Consider the following 9,228-nt stretch of genomic DNA (forward strand, 5'->3'; position numbering starts at 1 on the left):
GTCAAAGACCCCCCAAACCCCTTTACCCGTCTCATTTCCAAACACCAACACCCCTTCGTCTCTTTCAGAGATTAACCAAACGACCTCTGAACCCTAAGCGTCGCCCATCCATCCCCTCACCGTAAACCCGGCGGCAACTACTCCGAATCCGACCAAAATAACACACCTGAACCGCCAAAGCACCCTCTTTCCAAAACCTTGAACCTTATTCTTCGAATCCTCGTAGAACCCTTCGAATATTGGATCGAAGATGAACCCTAAAATCCCAAAAATGGGCGAGTGGGGGTTATTGTTAACGGATTAGGTCCGTTTGGACTTTATTCTGGTGTTTTGCTAAAACAAAACACACGAATAAAGTCCGAGTGGACCAAAATTGGAGAGATGTGGAAAATTCAAGTTTGTTCTTGCTTAGATCGATTTCAGGTACTTCTGTTTCCATTTTTCTTGTTTATTTTTAGTCGTTTGATGTCGTCTTGTTCTCCTACTACCCTTTCTTTTGATTTCTTTTTCTTCACAGTTTCGTCGGTTCAACCTGTATAATTAGGTCGATTGTTTGGTTGTTCGTATACGGTTATCGACTATGAATCAATCGTATGTTAGTTAATCCGTTATGAATTAGATACGAATGTTAATTGATAGTTAAAACTTTACTGATTCTGATTTTTAGGTTGTGTTGGAATTTCTGTTTGCATTTTTTTTTGTTTAAGAATTCGATTCGCTTTGCTGATGCTCGACTCATTAGTTAAGCTCACTGTTAATTGATTTTGTTTGGGCTTGTTTAATCCTAATATGCTTACTGCTGAGTTTTAATGGATAATTGGATAGTTTTGAATTAGGAAGCAGTGGCTGAGTTAAAACTTTTGATCACATTGTGGTTGAAGTTCAGTCCAGAATTTAGGAAGTTGAATTGGTTATAGCTGCAGTTTTAATGTAGATTTCAGAGTTTAGTTTGGGATTTGAAAACCTAAAAAGGGTTTAGATTAAGTGGACTGTCAGTTGAGTATGTAGTGAACCATTAAATTAATGAATAATTTAATCAAAAGAGGGAATCTATAGTGCAAATACATCCTGGCTGACATCTTTAAAGGTGGGAAGTCAGATGTAGGATGAGTTTTAATAATAAAAGCTGAGAATGCACATGGAATAGGTAGTGAAACCTGTTGTACAGTAGGATATGCATTACTTTTTGAACTTCAGGAGATGTTAAATAAGAAAACCCATGCCTAGACAACAAAAGATGGAAAGGACAGATTAGGAACTATACTTTAAGTCTGGGCGGCCTGTTTATTTTGAAGGGGGAGGGCTCCTCTTTTCAAAAGGCCTATAAAATCAAATGAGAGGAGACCCCTGGCATGGAAGAACTTCAGCCATAAAAAGATTCCCATTGAAAAGTCTCACTGACTTTTCTCAAAAATTTGAAATTTGCATTTGACATTCAAATATACAAAAAATAAAAAAACACACTAGAAAACAGAAAACCAAAACATTTTTTCACTGCTTCATTGCTCATTCTAATCATTCTTTCAAATTCCTTTTTTTTGGATTGCTTCATCCCTATTCTAAGCTCTAATTCTAAAGATATTTAGAGGTGTTTAATGGTTTGTTAGAGTGAATTTGAGTCTACTTAGCTTGGATTTGGTTGAGTTCTGTTCCAGTGAAGTCCTGAGGCATCTAAGTTCAATTTCGAGGGCTTTGAGTGCATTTTGAATGTGTGTTGGATTGATCTGTAGGAATCTGCTTGATTAGTGAACATTTCTGGGTTTTAAAAATCACTTCCTGGATTGCTCTTTGATTTTGTACTGCTGGATTTTGGTTGTTGTTAGCTGCTCATCTTACTGCATCTGCTAACCTCTTCTCCTTCCCTTTGTTTCAATTCCAGGTACTTTGCTCAACTGTGACTGATGTTTGTGATATCAAGCTTGATATAGCCAATTGAAAAAGAAATTGAAGTGCCAGTTGTTTGCCCGCTTTAGCTTGCATACAGTTTTTATTTATGTTCATGTGAAATTTTAAAATGTGTATATCGACTGGATTGTCTAAATTCGTGAACTGTTGAATTCTCTTTTGTGAGTTGGTAACATTGATTTGATTGAGCTGTATCACTGGTGTAGTATAGTGCAATATAGGATAAATGAATTTGCTTCTCAATAATTACCAAAAAAAATAGGTTAAACAGTTTGGTGTTTTAATAGACCGTTTTCAGTAATCCAAATTTGAAGTCATGAACCACTTGAGCACCAATTCAGTAACACTAGTTCAAACTTTCCTAAAACATGAAGCCTGCATTTTATGATCGATGTTGTTAAGTTCACAGTCCAGTTTGTTTGTTTGTTTTTCATTTTTTAGTGACGTCCAAATAACTATCAGAAACCACCACGTAAGTAGGGAATTGGAATTCAAATGATTAGTATTTTATTAATTGGAATGAGTTGAACATTGTTTACTCTATTTCAAAAACTAGTAGATATAATTGAATGCTTTGGAACAAGTTTGGGCATTAGTTAACTTTAAATTCTATTTGGTGCAAGCCTGCCGAAATTTTCAGCTATACAACCTTGTCTTTGTTGGTTTTGGGCTTTAGTAACATAATGAGTGGCCCAGGCTCTAATTTGATTTCAACATCCATTTGGGCCTGGGCCTGATCCTATAACTGCCCAGTCACTTTCATGAAATATAAATTTGGGCTGGTTAGAACCAATTGCTAAAAATATTTTATTTGTTACTTATTATGTTGTTAGAATTAACTGAACTGAAATTGAATCATGAAAATTGGGTCTTTTCAAATACATTAATTAATTAGAACTTGTTCGTTATTATTAAAGACAAATAATTAGAAAAAAAATCATAGTCACTTCAGGATTGGTTTTTAAATAAAAATGATGAGACGAGCCTCGCCAAATAAAAATGCAAATTGCGAGGCCCTCAATAATTGGTCATAATAAAATACTTAGAATTCGGAATGTCCGTCTAGCGAATTTCACGGCCTTCCCAAAAATAATAATACGCTAGCCTCTTTAGGCGCGTTCTTAATAATATTACCTCCCTAAACTCGGGTGCACATTTATGTGACCCAAATTCAAATCTCAACGGAGTCGAAATATGTCAACAACCATGGGTGCATTGATTGCGACGTAGTTCGAGACGCATTTTCGCGACATTGCAATTCTATTAAAAATAATAATAAAAGCAGATTAAAGTTAATAAAAGCACATAAGTTATAACATGTATAAAAATCAGATATTTAGCCATTACAACAATTTAAGCGACCGTGCTAGAACCACGGGATCCGGGACTGCCTAACACCTTCCCTCGGGTCAACAGAATTCCTTACTTAGAATTTCTGGTTCGCAGACTTCATTTGGAAAGTCGAATATTTTCCTCGAATTAGGATTCAAGATAAACCGGTGACTTGGGACACCAAAAGTCAAACCTATCCCAAGTGGCGACTCTGAAATAAATAAATAATCCCATTTTGAATAATGTCACTTAAATTGAAAAAACTCCCTTGCGCATTATCCTTCGGGGTAGGTGCGCAAAAAGGAAGTGTGACAATTATTTGCAATTGAGCCCCTGTGGTTAGTTAGGGCTGTCAGCTAAGGGATAGTGGATTATTTTAGGTCTATATATTTAGTACTGTAGCAATGTATCGGTCATGTTGAATGAAAATTGAGTCTTTCTTTTGTCTGCATTTCATTTATTTCTTTTTAGTTCTTGTTTTTCATTTCCATGACGATTCCAATGTGGGAGTCGTTACATTTGGTATCAAAGCCGATGATTCTCGGCTGTTTATCGATGTTAATGGCGGAGTCCGACAGAAGTTTGAATCAATTGGAGCAACAAATTCAAGCTTTTATGGATAGATCGAACAGACGACTACAACATATGAAAGAATGGTATCAAAATCGTTTTCGGACCTTCCATAGTTCACAAAATCAATATGACTTCCGAAGGTCGGTGAGGGAGTAGCAGGTTTCCAGTGACTCGTATGCATATCCTCAATATCCTTGCGCAAATCCAAGTGTTTATCGTGATTCTGGTAGGGATTTCACCGGTAGATTTGCTAACCCAACGGTTGAAGGATGGAATTATCTCAATTCACCATAAGTGCTTACTCTTACAAGGTTCCATGTGCTTACCAATTTGACAGTAACTATGCGGGTTTATATATCGTTCAGATGGGGGGTGGTACTGTAGTGTTGGTAACAGCTACTGCGCCTACACACGGAGATCCTCTAGCGATGACGACAAAATTCTGGAGGAACATGAAGAAGAGAGGGTACTTCAGTGCCTGCCATGGCCATATCGAAAAACTCGGGAAACATGCAGGAGGTAAAGGAAACGCCAGCAAGATGCACCATCACAGAATCCCCTTTGGCAAAACCATCCTGCTTATTTCGGAAAAGTGAGTATGAGGTATTTTCACAGAAGCATGAACTTATTGCTTAAGAAAGGATAGTAACATCATCTGCCCAGAACGACATGGCTGAGCAAGCAGTACATGATGATGAAGAAAATCCATTAGAGGTTCCTCTGTCTAAATTGGTGGAAGATGTGTTCGATGAAATTCCTAAGAGGAATGAAATTGATCTTGATGTTAAGAAACTAATTGATGTGGGTGAGGATTCGCAACAAGAGGTCCTAAAAGTTGAAAGTAGACTTGAGAAGAAGTCTGAAATAAATGAGGAGCATGTGTTTAATAAAAATCCTCAAAAGAACGAAATTGAAGTGTTGAACAACAAGCAGTTAGTGGTAGTAACATCATCTCACCAGGAAGGCGTCATAAAGCAAGTAGTACATGAGGACGAAGAAGAAACACTAGGACAATCGAAATTTGAAAATAACGGCATTGGGGATGGACGAAAGGTGTAGGATGAAGAGGATAAGGAGGGCAAAACAAAGGAAGATCAGGTGTTTGATGAAAGTCGCCAAAGAGGTACAGCTGAGATTACGAGCCAAATAGCAGATAAAGAATCATTTCGTGTTTCTTTAGGAGACCAAGGCTACTTATTGCCAAGTGATAATTAAATTTTATTGTTGAATATGAGGAACCAGCACAAAATAGTAAAATTTCTTCAATTGTTACACAAATAGAGATTGAAGTTGCGGATGCTGGTAAGAGTGTTACTGCTAGAGCTAAAATGTCAATTGTAACTGCTCATGTTTCCTTTGGCATGCCGGAAATGTGTGTGTTGCTTTTCGATTATCATTTTGGACAATTAGTTTGTTTAGGAACCTTGAAAATGGGATTTAGATGTGAGGTGTTAGCAATGAATTCTATAATGAGTAGGTACTTAGAATGTGGGAAGAATTGGGTTATTGTCAAACTATTCAAAGAAAGACTGAATCGAAATATGATCTCGAAAATTGTGATGTTGTATTGTTCTAATTTGAATCGTAAAAGCGAGAAGGGATTGAGACTTTCAATACCTGCAGTGGCTTTCGTGGTCCATTACTGCAAATTGTTAAGTTGTTTGGTATTAATAGGAGTCATGATTCATCTAGATTCATGAGAAGTTCATTGATAACTTTGTATCCCAAGCGGGGTAAAATTGAAGGAGCTTATAGTGCTTCTATAAATTTAGGTATGTGGAATGATATGTTGATTGTATGTGCGCAACAAAATGAAAGATTACTATTGCATAGTGTTTCCAGTAATGCGGTGCTTATTTCGCTTAGTGTCAGTCCCTCATTCTGGTCTGAAGTTGTTGGGAAGATATGTGGTTGGATTAATAGTGGCTGGATATCTTCTTCAGCTATGATGTTTGGGGTCCTCTATTTTACTAATGAGCTGCTTGAATGAATCATTTATTTTGAGTACTTTTGGTACAATTGCCTTGTGGCCATGTTACTACTTCTATTATTTTGTTTCCTACTTAATATGATTGGTTTTATAAGTCAAAATTGTACAAATGATTTGCTAATTTTTCCTGAAGAAAAGGTGGAAATACCGGTGAAAGTTAATGAGATTACATTTACTGGTATTCCTAAAGCTATGTCAGTGTCCTTGACTATTTGTGAGATCTTATTTGCTGTTGGAGTAGAGTATCACAGAGTGGTAGTAGCTACATCTATCGCCTATAGGTTGGATAATCATAATAAGGGTCGCTTGAGATGTGCAATAAGTGAAGAGTTTGACGCGTGTGGTATACTATGCTTCAGTTTGAAGAGCTTCAACAAAGATTTCTTTGATCTAGGACGGATGGAGTTTGATTATTATGATTTGTTTGATGTGAAGCTCTTGGTGCAATGTACTGTGTTATGGAATCAAGAGAGTCTGATGCTACTAGTAGCAAAGTTATTACAGTCAGTATACTACACCGTGGAGTTTGATCAGAATGATGAAAATTATTCCAGCAATACTTGATGCTCATGGTAGTACACTATATGACACTAACTGAAGTTGTCCTTTTGGGAAATTATGCGAAGAAATGGTGGATAAAGAGTCACTGGGGTTCACCATTGAAGTATATTGTACCAAGCAGAACTGGTACATTTGCAGTGATAACAACAATGATTTTGCTCCAAGTTGGCCCGTTGTTGGTTGCTGTATCATTTGCTTTAACCTTTGGTTATCGCTTACTTTGTTGTGTTAGTGGCTCTCTTAGATCTATGGCTAATCAAACAAAGGCTAGTAGTTTTAAGCTGGGAAATTCTACGAATGAAGCCTTGGCTACAACAGTTGGATTTTCTTATCTTTTTGGAACATTTTCAATCAGTGCACTACTTTGCCTAGTAATCATGAACAACTTGGCACAAACTATAGAACTTTTTTATGTATCCTCTGCTAATAAAGTACCTGGGAGTAACAAGCTGATTAGGATGTTTGAAGGAACTTATAATGTTGCTTTCGTAGAGACCATTTCCCTTTGTGCTCCAGTTGGTGATCATCTGTGGCTAGTTGTTGGCATAGTATCCAATATTGTTGTTGGAAATTCATTGCCCTTCATTGAATCATGTCTTCCCAATGTTTGGAAACATACGATGACCACTATTCATAGCAGCAAGTTTCTGCAATGCAAAGAAGACAACTGGCTGGAGCACTACATTCTCAATTGTTTGTGTGAGCACGTGATTTTTCCCTATGTGAGAATTACTCCCAAAAATTCAAAATAAAATAATTTTTTCTTTGTGCGCAATTTTGAGAATTTTCGTGGTATTTTTGGATAATTATTTGTATTTTGTCTGTGCATGTTTATTTATTAGATTAATGAAAAATACAAAAAAATGTGTGTTCCATGTGCATTTAGGATTTAATTTTACAATTTAGGAATTAACAAGTTTGTTTTACAAAATGGGAAAATCACAAAAAATATGTACTTCGCATCTTTTGCATTTTATGTCCGAATTGTGTTATTTTTATCGTTATTGATATTTAATTTCGTGTGACAGCTCTGGCGACTCTGCTGGGGACGACCCAGAATCTCTGGTTCAGGGTTCAGAATTCGAGCTTAGATAAATTGTTATATTTGGCTTTATCTGATTTTTACATGTTTGGGCCTAAGGTGTTAAATGCTGCTTTTACCACTTTGATATTATCTGAACTGTATATAAACTGTGCCGAAACCCTTCTCTTCTTACCTCTGGAGATGTGTTTGTTGGTCGAGACTCCCTATTCTGTTAGTGTCAATACCTGAAATAAGAAAGAGGCCGGACAAGTTACTAAGCCGGATGGCCTTTTGGTTCCCGGTACGTAGCCCCCTCCTCGACTCGAGTTGTCCGCTCAAGTACACAGTCTAGAACAAATACCCAGGTTATGAATCTAGAATAACTCAGTTTCATGCCGGATCCCTAATAGGAACGTTTGTTTGCATCACGTGCATTTGACTTTGAAGGCTCAACACGGGGGTTGGGTCTGTCTAGGACAAGTGTACCAAAAAATGAAAATGACCATCCTGATACATCTTACTTGCTTCTACTTGTGAATTTATTTGCTTCGGATTTGCATGCTGACCGGCTTTTGAGGAAAGAGAAATAGCAGTGTGAGGGTTAAAAAGAGTTAAATCGCATGTTTTGAAAACTAGTGTCCAAATAGTGGCGAAACTCTGCCGAATTTTTAAGAAAATGAAAAAAAGAAAAGAAATGAAAAAAAAAGAGAAAAGGAAAAAAAAGGGTTTTTGTTTATGAAAAATAGTTTTATTTGCCAATGGAAAAAGAGTATTGTTTTTAAAAGAAGTTTGTTTTATCGGCCCGAACTACGCCGGTTTGATTCTCACCGGATGTGAGATACGTAGGCAACCCTCATTGGGTCCAACCTCCCCTTTTGCAAAAACATTCAAAAGAACAGAATTTACTGTTATTTGGAAAATAGTTATAGTAATGTCATTCTTGTCAGAAATAGCCGAATGTCCTTAAAAAAGGCGCCGAAAGGCCGTTTTTACAAGAACGGCCACATGTGGTCATTTTTCGCAAGGCTTTCATCAGTGAGCCGACACAGCCTTAAAATCTTTGTTCTCGAAGTGCTGAAAGGCCGTATTTGCGAAATCGGGTTTTTATTTTTATTTTTGAAAAATGTGTGTTAGTTTTATTTTGAGTCAAATAAGTCTTAAATTTTAAACACCCTAATAAATGTGCAGAATGAGCATAGATCAAAATTTACACATAACAATAGTGAACAAGATCCCTTCGGAGTTGCACATATGGTGGGATGACTTAGGCGAATCAGGGCGCGACACGGTCAAGCTATACCTGGGAGACCTCACTGGGTTGCTGAAGATTAATCCTAGGGGAATATCATAAAAGTTGTTGTTATATTTTGGGACACAGCCCACAATGTAGTCCATTTCTCAGATTTTGAACTCACCCCAAAAGAGGTAGCAGGTTATAGGGACATTACTGAGGGGCTAAGGCACAAATATCTGATTGCCTCAAGAGCCGTCAATACGCGCCAGTTCATGGATCTACTAAAGATAAGCAAGGGAGTCCCGTACGCTGAGTCGGATAAAGTTTTTCTACTCTGCAGTTCATGGGCATATAGGGGGAATCAACGATCCAAAAAGCGGGGTTTGCAGCAAAGGAAATCAGACAAAATGGGATGAACATAGGCGGTTCGCCTTCATGGTAGCATCCTTAGGCATTGTGGTGTTTCCCCGAAAAGATAGAAATATTGATTTAAAGGGGGCAGGAGTCGTCAAAACCCCGATTACCGGCAACAAAAGCACGCTTGCCCCTATGATGACATCCGAGATGTACCGAGCTCTCACAACTTGTAAAGCCGAGACCGATTTCTTC

Source organism: Nicotiana tabacum, chromosome 3, assembly GCF_000715075.1.
Source record: "Nicotiana tabacum cultivar K326 chromosome 3, ASM71507v2, whole genome shotgun sequence".
Classification (NCBI taxonomy): domain Eukaryota; kingdom Viridiplantae; phylum Streptophyta; class Magnoliopsida; order Solanales; family Solanaceae; genus Nicotiana; species Nicotiana tabacum.